At 41.5% G+C, this 14,793-nt stretch overlaps 1 protein-coding gene across 1 annotated transcript in view; it reads left to right on the forward strand.

Annotated features, from left to right (window-relative positions):
* The window catches only part of SCD5 (stearoyl-CoA desaturase 5), a 155,306-nt gene that overhangs the window by 127,045 nt on the left and 13,468 nt on the right, over positions 1-14,793 (forward strand). The window lies entirely within an intron of this gene.

Genomic DNA, 14,793 nt, shown 5'->3' on the forward strand with positions numbered 1-14,793 from the left:
TGCAGTGCATCCCTAAGGCTGGTGAGGCTCTGCCTCCTGCCCTTTTGTTCACCCCTGCAAGCCTCTTGCATGGACGCATGGTGCAGTTATGACCTTGTTAGAATCCAGCAACAGAACTCTCTCTGCCGTTGGGCACAGGATGGAGCAAAGCCTTCATGAAGCCAATATTAGGAATATGTGTTGCTGAGATGACCTGTATGGTATTTCTAGCTGATCCACATATTTCAACCACTAATTTTGCCAGTGAAAATTCATTTCCCTTATTCTAACTACAAACTCTGTAGGGGTGATTGGAGATAAAAATAGTTGGGGCCCATGATGGACCTCTGGGTTATGAAATGATTAGAGTTTGTCAAATGTTAACTAAGCATGCCTGAAGTGTGGATTCCTGATTAGGACACTTCAAATGTTAGTGAACTGTCATTTACTAATGACATTTGGGTCAAGAATAAAACCAACACACATGTAAAGGCATCCTACAGTATGGGAGAATATATCATAAATGACAGATCTGATAAAGGGTTGACATCCAAAATATATAAAGAGCTCACACACCTCAACAAACAAAAAGCAAATAACCCAATTAAAAAATGGGCAGAGGAGCTGAATAGACAGTTCTCTAAAGAAGAAATTCAGATGACCAACAGACACATGAAAAGATGCTCCACATCGCTTGTCATCAGAGAAATGCAAATTAAAACCACAGTGAGATATCATCTCACACCAGTAAGGATGGCTACCATCCAAAAGACAAACAAACAAATGTTGGCGAGGTTGTGGAGAAAGGGGAACCCTTCTACACCGCTGGTGGAAATGTAAGTTGGTTCAACCATTGTGGAAAGCAGTATGGAGGTTCCTCAAAATGCTCAAAATAGAAATACCATTTGACCCAGGAATTCCACTTCTAGGAATTTACCCTAAGAATGCAGCACTCCAGTTTGAAAAAGACAGATGAACCCCTATGTTTATCGCTGCACTATTTACAATAGCCAAGATATGGAAGCAACCTAAATGTCCATCAGTAGATGAATGGATAAAGAAGATGTGGTACATTACACAATGGAATATTACTCAGCCATAAGAAAAAAACAAATCCTACCATTCGCAACAACATGGATGGAGCTAGAGGGTATTATGCTCAGTGAAATAAGCCAGGCGGAGAAAGACAAGTACCAAATGATTTCACTCATATGTGGAGTATAAGAACAAAAGAAAACCGAAGGAACAAAACAGCAGCAGAAGCACAGAAACCAAGAATGAACTGATAGTTGCCAAAGGGAAAGGGACTGGGGAGGACAGGTGGGAGGGGAGGGATAAGGGCAGGAAAAAAAGAAAGGGGGCATTATGATTAGCATGTATAGTGTGTGGGGGGGCATGGGGAGGGCTGTGCAGCACAGGGAAGACAAGTAGTGATTTTATGGCATCTTGCTGTTGATGGACAGTGACTGTGAATGGGGATGTAGGGGGGAGCCTAGTAAACATAATGTCCTTCATGTAATTGTAGATTAATGATACCAAAATAAAATTTTTTAAAAAACCAACACAAATGTGCTTATAATACATGCACATACCCTTACTTCACAATGTTTATACTGCAGTATCTTCAAGTAAACCACAAGTTATATAATCTTATAACAATACCATTCAGTTCGAATACACATAGCGTAGTGAAAATTATAGTGGTGTCTCACCTACTTGAAATTCAGCTACCCAATATTTAACTGGACTGAAATTTAATGGGAATAAAACAAAGAACCTGTAAATAAACAGAAAGAACCATCACAGTAAGATACTCAGTGCCAGATTAACATTATTTCATGGAATCTTCTAAACTCCAAAGTCCACATTCCATCCTCTGCCTGCAAAGAAAGATGAATACCTGCCACAATCCTAATAATCCTGGATTTTTGGTCTTAGCACAGGAGACCCCCTTCAGCCCTCACCCAGAGCCCGTGTATGCTCCGCTTCCACACAGACAGAACAAACTCAGCCCTCTGGTTCTCAAACCCTCTGTGGATTAAGAGAATGAGTTAGATGCATTCAGAGAAGCTACTGCAGGTGGGAACACAAACAGAGGTGACAGTTTATCAGTGTATATGAAAGTAAGGGATTGATCAGCAGTATTTAATAAGTAAATATAAGAACTCAGTTCATTTAATGATTGAGTCATATAATGACTCAGCCAAAACTAAGAGCTCTTCACACCTTAACAGACTTTGCAGGCAAAACTCAGAGCTCCTGCTCTTTCTAAAGCTCACTTTCATTGTCGCAGACACTCATTAAGCCCCACTGCAGACTCTCTGGACCTCTGTGTGCTGGGGCTTTTGGCCGTGTGTTCTGGGCAGCTCTCTGAGCTCTGGCTGCCTCCGGTGGGCTCATCCTAGCAGGGCCCTCGTGCCTGTGCTGTCTGCGTCTCCTGCATGGGGTGGCCCTGTTGGCACTGGAGCCTGTAATCCCTCTCAGCACCCACGTTCACAGTCCAGGAGTTGCTGTGTGCTGGTGGGGTGGGGGTGGGGGTTGCTGGTACTGCAGGCTTTCCCAGCCTCCTCCCAGAGGAAATGTTCTGAGGCTCAGTTGTGCACATGGCCTCTGGAAAGATGGCCCCACCAGGCTGAGATATCAAGCAGTGACCAGCTCAGTAACACTCTCTCCTATCTGCTCTGCCATCTGCCCTGTACTGAGCTGCCTTAATAAAATATAGCATATAAGCTTTTACCTTAGGGCCTGCCTTCTGAGGAACTCAGGCTAAGCCATTCATCACCATCAAGGAAGATCAAGTTTTGTTCCATAAACTCCTATTTAAAAGGCGGAAAAATGGTTAATGATTTCCTCATACAATTTTTTTAAAGTTGGTGTAACTGAACATGTGTACGCCTAGCTGGCAACACAACTCAGCTATCTAAAATGATTGTCTTCTTGAGTCTTTACAGAACAGTTGTACTGAAGGGATGTTGAATAATGCAATAATAATTGCTGAGAGGAGATTTATCAGGGCAGGCTTTCTGGAGGAAATCAATTTTGAGCTGAGTTTTAAAGACAGTGTAGCTTGAATTTAGGAATGGAATCCATAGGCTAGAAAGCATGTGTTGTGCACAAAGGCCATGAGAAATGAAGAACCATGTTTATATTAGTCTGTGTATTTTTTGCCCTCAACAAGAAAAATGGTCAGCCTACCTAATCAGTTCAGCTGCAGCAGCTGATATTGACCATGGAGGAGGCTAAAATGACTCTATTGGCTCCTTCCCTGAACAGACTGGCTGCTGGTGAGTAGCTTACCATTGATAGAGTTTTGGAATTAAACTTGCTCCCTTGGGTGGAGGTGGAGTACTGAACTCTGTCAGTTGGTGATTATCCTTTCAGCCCAAGATCCCATGCATGTAGGCAAGAATGAACTGCCATCTACTGTCACTGTAATCCCTTTTAAATTTGTACTGCCAAAAAATGTAGGGAAGACAGTCTCATTTTTAAAACACTGTTCTTTAAATTGAGTTAAATTTTCATACTTAAATCCTAGGCCAAATCCTAAAGTAAACAAAGAAAAATCTAAGTTAAATAACAGCATTAAAAAGAAAGTAATTACCTTACAAATGGATTGGGCTTTCATTCTCTTGGGAATTGAATATCTCTTTGAGAATTGATGAAAGCTATGGACTTTGAACCCCAGAATAATGGAAATACACTGAAGAGTTTACAGATAATTTCATAGGTCCCAGATTAAGAAAAGTACTTATGTTTCCTCCTACAATGCTCATGTTATCTTGAAAAGCAAGGGTGAAAGTGGAATGCACTTTTTTTTTTTTTTTTTTGAGAGGGCATTTCTCATATTTATTGGTCAAATGGTTGTTAACAACAATAAAATTCAGTAGAGGGGGGTCAATGCTCAATGCACAATCATTAATCCATCTCAAGCCTAATTCTCGTCAGTCTCCAATCTGCTGAAGCATAACGAACAAGTTCTTACATGGTGAACGAATTCTTACATAGTGAATAAATTCTTACATGGTGAACAGTACAAGGGCATTCATCACAGAAACTTTCGGTTTTGATCATGCATTATGACCTATAAACAATCAGGTCAAATATGAACATTCATTTGATTTTTGTACTTGATTTATATGTTGATCCCACATTTCTCCCTCTATTATTATTATTATTTTTATTTTTAATAAAATGCTGAAGTGGTAGGTAGATGCAAGATAAAGGTAGAAAACATAGTTTAGTGCTGTAAGAGGGCAAATGTAGATGATCAGATGATCAGGTGTGTGCCTATGGACTAAGTATTAATCCAGGCTAGACAAGGGCAGCAAAACATCCACGGATGCAGAAGATTTCTCTCAAAGCAGGAGGGGTGAGGTTCTGAGCCTCACCTCTGTTGATCCCCAAATTCTCACCTGATGGCCCCCCTGGACTGTGCCTGTCTTAGGTTGTTCCTCTCTTGAGGAATCTTACCCGTCTCTGGCTAACCAGTCATCTTCCGGGGCCATACAGGGAGATGTAAAGTTGGTAAGTGAGAGAGAAGCCATATTGTTTGAAAAGGTTAGCTTTTTACTTCTTTGCAGATTTATACCCTGTGGCTTCTATGCCCAGCACTTGTCTCGAGGTATCTTTACCACCTGGAAGAATTATGATACTCAGTAAATTCGATATGAGGCACGAATTCTATTTAAGGGTTGTAATTAGGAAAAAAGAAGAAAAGCTACAGATGTAGCATATGGAAGGAAACATGGGAGGATTGATTATTTCTTTGACATATCTTCTTGTAGAGTACCTTAAGTATGTATAGGTTTTAAACTACTAACTAATTTGCACACATATATTAACATAATAGGAATATGGTGACATAAACAAAGCAAATCTATAATTACCATCCATCTCCAGTGAAGCCAAGAAAACCATTTAGGCACCCTAGGCATTTGTGAAAATTTGTCTATGATATGATGGATATTGTCCAACTGTACTTGAACAGTCTGAGAGAAATCAGACAAATTAAAGCAGCCCATTTCTGGGATCTGTTCACATCCCATATGTTCTTTTAACCGCAGATAGTCTATAGTCATAAGATTTTGGAGTGCTACACCTTGCACCCCTCCCAACTCCTAGTTGAGTTCCAACAGTACAGATCCTGTCAAATTCATTGTCTCACTGTATGCACATGCCAGCCTAGACATCTCCCTCCTCATTCCTATGGCAAGTCCAGGAGACGGTGGGCTGGATGCAGCCACAACCGCAGCATCGTCCGGATCCCTGTGGAGGCTTTTTGATGATCATCCCCTGGCACAAGTACTCCAGAGAGTGCTGATGCCGGAAGCTCCTCTTCATATCGTATCTTAGTTCATTTTCTGGGTATCCAAGCTAGGCCTTGATCTGCATAGAAACAAACAGACCCTTTGCCCACACTTTGACATGCCCTCTATACCACTGTGCAGAACTCATTGGAGGTCAGCACACAGTAACTGCTTTTTTTTTTTTTTTATTAAGAGAAAGGAATATTATCAGAAAAGAGTACCTCCATAGCTGATCATCTGACACCCTTTAAGTGATCAACATTAAGGATATTTAAAGCATGCATTGATCTTTGATTTACCAATAGTTTTATCCTATCAAGGAGTAATCCCCCTTTTCTTTCTTTCTTTCTTTCTTTCTTTCTTTCTTTCTTTTTTTTTTTAATTTTTAATCTATACTTACATGAAGAATACTATGTTTACTATGCTCTCCCCTATATCAGGTCCCCCCTAACAACCACATTACGGTTACTTTCCATCAGCTTAGCAAAATGTTGTAGAGTCACTTGTCCTCTCTGTGTTGTGCAGCCCACCCTCTCCTTTCTCCCTCCCCCCCATGCATGCTAATCTTAATACCCCCCTTCTTGTTCCCCTCCCTTATCCCTCCCTGCCCACCCATCCTCCCCAGTTCCTTTCCCTTTGGTACCTGTTAGTCCATTTTTGGGTTCTGTAATTCCGCTGCTGTTTTGTTCCTTCAGTTTTTCCTTTGCTCCTATACTCCTCAGATGAGTGAAATCATTTGGTATTTCTCTTTCTCCACTTGGCTTATTTCACTGAGCATAATACTCTCCAGCTCCATCCATGTTGCTGCAAATGGTAGGATTTTTCCTCTTCTTATGGATGAGTAGTATTTCATTGTGTATATGTGCCACATCTTCTTTATCCATTCATCTACCGATGGACATTTAGGTTGCTTCCAATTCTTGGCTATTGTAAATAGTGCTGCGATAAACATAGGAGTGCATCTGTCTTTCTCAAACTTGATTGCTGCGTTCTTAGGGTAAATTCCTAAGAGTGGAATTCCTGGGTCAAATGGTAGGTCTGTTTTGAGCATTTTGATGAACCTCCATACTGCTTTCCACAATGGTTGAACTAATTTACATTCCCACCAGCAGTGTAGGAGGGTTCCCCTTTCTCCACAGCCTCCTCAACATTTGTTGTTGTTTGTCTTTTGGATGGCAGCTATCCTTACTGGTGTGAGGTGATACCTCATTGTAGTTTTAATTTGCATTTCTCTGATAATTAGCGATGTGGAACATCTTTTCATGTGTCTGTTGGCCATCTGTATTTCTTTTTTAGAGAACTGTCTGTTCAGTTCCTCTGCCTATTTTTTAATTGGGTTATTTGTTTTTTGTTTGTTGAGGTGTGTGAGCTCTTTATATATTCTGGACGTCAAGCCTTTATCGGATCTGTCATTTTCAAATATATTCTCCCATACTGTAGGGTTCCTTTTTGTTCTATTGATGGTGTATTTCACTGTACAGAAGCTTTTCAGCTTAATGTAGTCCCACTTGCTCATTTTTGCTGTTGTTTTCCTTGCCCGGGGAGATATGTTCAAGAAGAGGTCACTCATGTTTATGTCTAAGAGGTTTTTGCCTATGTTTTTTTCCAAGAGTTTAATGGTTTCATGACTTACATTCAGGTCTTTGATGCATTTTGAGTTCACCTTTGTATATGGGGTTAGACAATGGTCCAGTTTCATTCTCCTACATGTAGCTGTCCAGTTTTGCCAGCACCATCTGTTGAAGAGACTGTCATTTTGCCATTGTATGTCCATGGCTCCTTTATCAAATATTAATTGACCATATATGTTTGGGTTAATGTCTGGAGTCTCTAATCTGTTCCACTGGTCTGTGGCTCTGTTCTTGTGCCAGTTCCAAATTGTCTTGATTACTATGGCTTTGTAGTAGAGCTTGAGGATGGGGAGTTAGATCCCCCCTACTTTATTCTTCTTTTTCAGGATTGCTTTGGCTATTTGGGGGTCTTTGGTGTTTCCATATGAATTTTTGAATTATTTGTTCCAATTCATTGAAGAATGTTGCTGGTAATTTGAGAGGGATTGCATCAAATCTGTATATTGCTTTGGGCAGGATGGCCATTTTGACGATATTAATTCTTCCTAGCCATGAGCATGGGATGAGTTTCCATTTATTAGTGTCCCCTTTAATTTCTCTTAAGAGTGACTTGTAGTTTTCAGAGTATAAGTCTTTCACTTCTTTGGTTAGGTTTATTCCTAGGTATTTTATTCTTTTTGATGGAATGGTGAATGGAATTGTTTTCCTGATTTCTCTTTCTATTGATTCATTGTTAGTGTATAGGAAAGCTACAGATTTCTGTGTGTTAATTTTGTATCCTGCAACTTTGCTGTATTCCGATATCAGTTCTAGTAGTTTTGGAGTGGAGTCTTTAGGGTTTTTTATGTACAGTATCATATCATCTGCAAATAGTGACAGTTTAACTTCTTCTTTACCAATCTGGATTCCTTGTATTTCTTTGTTTTGTCTGATTGCCGTGGCTAGGACCTCCAGTACTATGTTAAATAACAGTGGGGAGAGTGGGCATCCCTGTCTGGTTCCCGATCTCAGAGGAAATGCTTTCAGCCTCTCGCTGTTCAGTATAATGCTGGCTGTGGGTTTATCATATATGGCCTTTATTATGTTGAGGTACTTGCCCTCTATTCCCATTTTGCTGAGAGTTTTTATCATGAATGGATGTTGAATTTTGTCAAATGCTTTTTCAGCATCTATGGAGATGATCATGTGGTTTTTGTCTTTCTTTTTGTTGATGTGGTGGATGATGTTGATGGATTTTCGAATGTTGTACCATCCTTGCATCCCTGGGATGAACCCCACTTGGTCAGGGTGTATGATCCTTTTGATATACTGTTGAATTCTGTTTGCTAATATTTTATTGAGTATTTTTGCATCTACATTCATCAGGGATATTGGTCTGTAATTTTCTCTTTTGGTGGGGTCTTTGCCTGGTTTTGGTATTAGGGTGATGTTGGCTTCATAGAATGAGTTTGGGAGTATTCCCTCTTCTTCTATTTTGTGGAACACTTTAAGGAGAATGGGTATTATGTCTTCTCTGTGTGTCTGATAAAATTCCAAGGTAAATCCATCTGGCCCCGGGGTTTTGTTCTTGGGTAGTTTTTTGATTACCGTTTCAATTTCTTTGCTCATAATTGGTTTGTTTAACTTTTGTGTTTCTTCCTTGGTCAGTCTTGGGAGGTTGTATTTTTCTAGGAAGTTGTCCATTTCTTCTAGGTTTTCCAGCTTGTTGGCATATAGGTTTTCATAGTAGTCTTTAATAATTCTTTGTATTTCTGTGGAGTCTGTCATGATTTTTCCATTCTCATTTCTGATTATCTTAATTTGTGTTGATTCTCTTTTTCTCTTAATAAGTTTGGCTAGAGGCTTATCTATTTTGTTTATTTTCTCAAAGAACCAGCTCTTGGTTTCGTTGATGTTTGCTACTGTTTTATTCTTCTCAATTTTGTTTATTTCTTCTGTGATATTTATTATGTCCCTCCTTCTGCTGACTTTAGGCCTCATTTGTTCTTCCTTTTCCAGTTTTGATAATGGTGATGTTAGACTATTCATTTGGGATTGTTCTTCCTTCTTCAAGTGTGCCTGGATCGCTATATACTTTCCTCTTAAGACTGCTTTTGCTGCGTCCCACAGAAGTTGGGGCTTTGTGTTGTTGTTGTCATTTGTTTCTATATATTCCTTGGTCTCTATTTTGATTTGTTCATTGATCCATTGATTATTTAGAAGCATGTTGTTAAGCCTCTATGTGTTTGTGAGCCTTTTTGTTTTCTTTGTAGAATTTATTTCTAGTGTTATACCTTTGTAGTCTGAAAAATTGGTTGGTAGAATTTCAATATTTTGGAATTTACTGAGGCTCTTTTTGTGAGCTAGTATGTGATCTATTCTGGAGAATGTTCCATGTGCACTCTAGAAGAATGTATATCCTGTTGCTTTTGGATGTAGAGTTCTATAGATGTCTATTAGGTTCATCTGTTCTAGTGTGTTGTTCAGTGCCTCTGCATCCTTACTTATTTTCTGCCTGGTGTATCTATCCTTTGGGGTGAGTGGTGTGTTGAAGTCTCCTAAAATGAATGCATTGCAGTCTATTTCCCTCTTTAGTTCTGTTAGTATTTGTTTCACAAATGCTGGTGCTCCTGTGTTGGGTGCATATATATTTAGAATGGTTATATCCTCTTGTTGGACTGAGCCCTTTATCATTATGTAGTGTCCTTCTTTATCTCTTGTTACTTTCTTTGTTTTGAAGTCTATTTTGTCTGATATTAGTACTGCAACCCCTGCTTTCTTCTCACTGTTGTTTGCCTGAAATATGTTTTTGCATCCCTTGACTTTTAGTCTGTGCATGTCTTTAGGTTTGAGGTGAGTTTCTTGTAAGCAGCATACAGATGGGTCTTGCTTTTTTATCCATTCTATCACTCTGTGTCTTTTGATTGGTGCATTAAGTCCATTTACATTTGGGGTAACTATTGAGAGATATGTACTTATTGCCATTGCAGGCTTTAGATTCGTGGTTACCAAAGGTTCAAGGTTAGCCTCTTTAGTATCTTACTGCTTAACTTAGCTCGCTTGTTGAGCTGTTATATACACTGTCTGAAGATTCTTTTCTTCTCTCCCTTCTTATTACTCCTCCTCCATTCTTCATATGTTGTGTGTTTTGTTCTGTGCTCTTTTTAGGAGTGCTCCCATCTAGAGCAGTCCCTGTAAGATGCCCTGTAGAGGTGGTTTGTGGGATGCAAATTCCCTCAGCTTTTGCTTGTCTGGGAATTGTTTAATCCTGCCGTCATATTTAAATGATAGTCGTGCTGGATACAGTATCCTTGGTTCAAGGCCCTTCTGTATCATTGCATTAAATATATCATGCCATTCTCTTCTGGCCTGTAGGGTTTCTGTCGAGAAGTCTGATGTTAGCCTGATGGGTTTTCCTTTATAGGTGACCTTTTTCTCTCTAGCTGCCTTTAAAACTCTTTCCTTGTCCTTGATCCTTGCCATTTTAATTATTATGTGTCTTGGTGTTGTCCTCCTTGGATCCTTTCTGTTGGGGGTTCTGTGTAATTCCATGGTCTGTTCGATTATTTCCTCCCCCAGTTTGGGGAAGTTTTCAGCAATTATTTCTTCAAAGAGACTTTCTATCCCTTTTCCTCTTTCTTCTTCTTCTGGTACCCCTATAATACGAATATTATTCCTTTTGGCTTGGTCACATAGTTCTCTTAGTGTTGTTTCATTCCTGGAGATCCTTTTATCTCTCTCTATGTCAGCTTCTATACGTTCCTGTTCTCTGGCTTCTATTCCTTCAATGGCCTCTTGCATCTTATCCATTCTGCTTATAAATCCTTCCAGGGATTTTTTCACTTCTGTGATCTCCTTCCTGACATCTGTGATCTCCCTCCGGACTTCATCCCACTGCTCTTGCATTTTTCTCTGCATCTCATCCCATTGCTCTTGCATTTTTCTCTGCATCTCTGTTAGCATGTTCATGATTTTTATTTTGAATTCTTTTTCACAAGGACTGGTTAGGTCTGTCTCCTCAGGTGTTGTCTCTGTGATCTTTGTCTGCCTGTAGTTTTGCCTTTTCATGGTAATAGAGATAGTTTGCAGAGCTGGTACAAGTGACCGCTGGAAGAGCTTCCCTTGTTAGTTTGTGGCCTTCCTCACCTGGGAGAATAGCGACCTCTAGTGGCTTGTGCTGGGCAGCTGTGTGCAGACAGGGCTTCTGCTTCCTGCCCGGTTGCTATGGGGTTTATCTCCGCTGTTGCTGTGGGTGTGGCCTGGCTGGGGCTGCTCCTCCAAAATGGTGGAGCCCCCCTTCGCAAGGCACTGGGTTCTTGCAGGTGTGGATGTGGTATGGATGTTGTCCTGTGTCCTGTGGTTTCTATTTTAGGAAGGTTTTTCTTTGTTATATTTTCATAGCTCTATGTGTTTTTGGGAGGAGATTTCCACTGCTCTGCTCACGCCGCCATCTTGGCTCTGCCTGGAATGCAGTTTTTAACGGTGAGAGAAAGTAAAAATGTAGCAACTTTGTTTAAAAACTTATTTTGTAAATGATTTTAATTGTTTACTTTTTGTCATTCTATTCTACCTACCGTCAGAACTTAGTCTGTTGTACCTATCATTTCTTGAGAAAAATCAATAACTAATCAGGAAGGGAGGGAGAAAAGTGGAAGGGAGGGAGAACAGAAAGAGTCAACCCTAGAGAGAGACCCAGAATGACCTTCGGTCTAATCAGTGTTAAGTTTCTGTGGAGAGAACCAGAGAAGCTCTAAGTAGGGAACCTTTAGAAGGGTGACCTGATCTACTTGCTTTTGTCAAAGACAGATGGAACCTCACCCTCAATTCCTTCTATGCAGGTCAATAATGAAACTGCTTCCCAGGCACCTGCTCTGTTAACAAGCATTTTTCTATTCAAGGAACTGCGGATGATGTGAATTGGAAGGAGACAAATCCTGCCCTCAAAGAACTTGCAACCTACTTGCTATGATGAAATCAAAGCTTTGAAAAAGGAAAAAGGACTTTTAACTTTCCTTACACAGTCTTAGCAATCAGCATGCCTGGCTTTTTTCTTTAAGCACTTCATTGTTAATGAGGTAGGAATAATGTTTTAAGTGGTGAAATTCTGAAATGATCATGTTTATCTTTTAAACCGCTGCTTAGTGAATTAATGCAAGCAGTTTGTTCAAAGACAAATTCAAGTGGTGATGCGACTAACCTCCACATTCAGACCTCAAAAGCAAATAAAGCTGAAAGCAGAGAGAAAATTAAAATGTCATTTTCCTACTGCATCAAAAGTTTCTGAAGGAGATGCTTTCATGCAGCAGCAGTTTGCCATCCCTGCCTCCTCCAGGGGAGAGAAGAGGCAGCCAGAAGATGAGGATTATGCATCTAGATAGTCCAATTAAAAGATTTTCTTCTATGACATGCTTATCATGAAGTAACACAAGGGAAGTGATGTCAAGACTAATTGAGGGTCAAAGCCAAATCTGGAGTGATTAAGACTTTCAGAAGCACCTCAAATGCAGCGATCATGAACGCTGTCAAAGAGACTGCAGCACTGGAAAGACAACTTTGAGAGCACAGCAGCAGAGCCCATTTTTAACTTAAACAATTCATAGAGTCTGGAGAACTTTCTGAAAAACTCCAAAGAGCTCCCTGCCCATGGGCTTCCATCTTCAGGTCTGCATCTAAACGAATCACATCTCTCACCTCCCTGCGGGCCACACCAGATGGGCAAAGGAACTGGGTGGGAAGGGTTCATCCATTTATAAACTGCCAGGGCATTGTCATCTGTCCTCTAAGTAAATGTTTAGTCAGCATCCAGATGGTTTTTGCTTGGTCCCCACCAAGAGGTAGAAATTGTAGGGAAAATGAGTTTCTGTGAGGCTTTATGTGAAATCACAAAACCAACACATTTAATCAAGAGGCGAGTGACACCTCATCGCTCATTGTTATGGCTTGTTGGTGGGGCTGTGCTCTCACTCTCCCTGAGTGAACTGTTTGCTTCTCTTCACACTTCCTCAGGCTGGCCCCCCGGCCCTGGAAGTCGGCGGGTCATTTCCCCTTCCTTCACGCTCTAACAGATTTCATTCTCCAGAGCTCACACACCACCAGCCCTGGCTCACTGAGTTTAGGATTAACCAAGCAGCAGGAAATGCTTGCAGAGAACAGAAATTTCTTTTTCATCTAAAGGAAAATGAGAGTTTTAAGATGCTTATCACACCTAGATTTGAAAAAAATATATATATGAAATCTCAAATCCTTTCTTCTCCATAGAATACATTTTTGGTCTTGAGGCTGTTTTTAATGTTTCACTTTTCTGTATTGTGATCCAGTTTATTGGAGTAAGGATACTCAACGAAGCGTTGAAAACGCAGAAAGCCTAGAGCGCATATCTGTAGTGGCGTCCTGCTGCTGATGCTTGCTTACACTCAGGCATTGCTGTGTGGCAACATTGGACTGTGTGAGAGGGGACCTCTTACCCTGAGCCACTTGCTGAAAAACATCTCCCACTGTGGTACTGGTGTGACGAGGAATCGTAAGGCGGTGGAGGAAGAAAGGTTGCCAACATCTGCAGGGCTGCCCTTCTAAGCTGTCCCTGAGAGCTCCGGAAAGCTGCTCGAGAGTGAAGGTGACCTTGGGTGCTTTGGCCTTTGTGTTTGTGGCTTAAACATGTGGGTCTCTGGTTTCAGATCTGTGCAGGAGAGTGACCCTTCCTCGGACCATTCTTGGACTCCTACCACCCCTTCTCTCTAGTCCTTGCCCCTTTCTTTTTCTCCCTTCATGGTTTTAGGAGTCTTCTCCTATCCCAGGGTCTGAGTGTTCACACGAGGACAGAAAGGAAGCCACTCACATCCCAGCCAAGACCAAACCTGTTAGTGTGGCTGTTCATCTTATACTGCTCAATTTTTACCATATTTGGTGGTTCAGAGTGTACGACTGGAAGCTCATGCGCAGACATCATTCACTGAAACTCACAGTGAAACCTTTGGTTAGTGTAGGCTTGGGTCCTGATGAGCACACATACTTTAACCAACTTGCTGGCTTTATATCCGCAGCCAGGCGTGGGATCCAGTCCAAGAGAGCAGGCTGCACATTTATTGTGTGGTTTGTGTTGTTTTGGGGAAACCTTGGCCTTTTAGCTCTCATACTCTGCCCTACGGAAGTCACTATAGTGTTTTTATTTTCCTGAGAAGCTGAGAACACATAATTTACTAACCTAGTGCCATTCATTCGGTTGTTCCACAAATATTTAAGAGTGCCTGCTCTGTGTGAGCCTCTGCGCGAGACTCCGGAGAGTGTGACTTTCTCCTGGCCCAGCAGTATATCCCTGTCAGGACAGGTTACCCCAGAAACTGGCTCCAAGACCGATATTACACTCCAGGGAATTGGCAGGGGAGGACCCTAGGGGTCCACACCTGTGGAGGAAGGGACCAGTTTATTGGGCTGAACAAGGGAGGAAGTGGGCCTCGATCAATCCTGATGAGGGCCTCAGCCAACCCCATGAGGTGCTCTGAAGCAGAGTCATGGCACGCCGGGGCAGTGGGACAAGGGCTGGGCAGTGGACTCCATCCCTTGGGGGCCAGTCACTGAATGGGCTGCTTAGGATGGGGCATGACCTAGGGCTTGGGGTCCCTCTAGCAGAGGCAGCACTGCCAGCAACTGGGAGATTAAGTCCTCTGCTCCTGAGAGGAGACCTGGGTGCACGGCTGGGTGTCTGTCCACTAAGGTCGCTAGAGTGCTCTCAGCTACTCCACAGAACATCTTGACTAAACTGGCTTGTCCCAGAGTAAGACATCAGTGATGAAGCCGCTCGAGAATCAGTTAGTTCAGCAGCTCAACAGCATATGCAAGAACCTTCCACCTTTTGGTTCTGTCAATCAGAAGGTTCCACTTCACTTCTCAGCCTTCTTCCTGTCACAGTCACAAGATGACTATAGCAAGTCTTGGTGTCACTGTGAAAAACGAGAAGCCAT

This window comes from Manis javanica, chromosome 5, assembly GCF_040802235.1.
Source record: "Manis javanica isolate MJ-LG chromosome 5, MJ_LKY, whole genome shotgun sequence".
Lineage (NCBI taxonomy): Eukaryota > Metazoa > Chordata > Mammalia > Pholidota > Manidae > Manis > Manis javanica.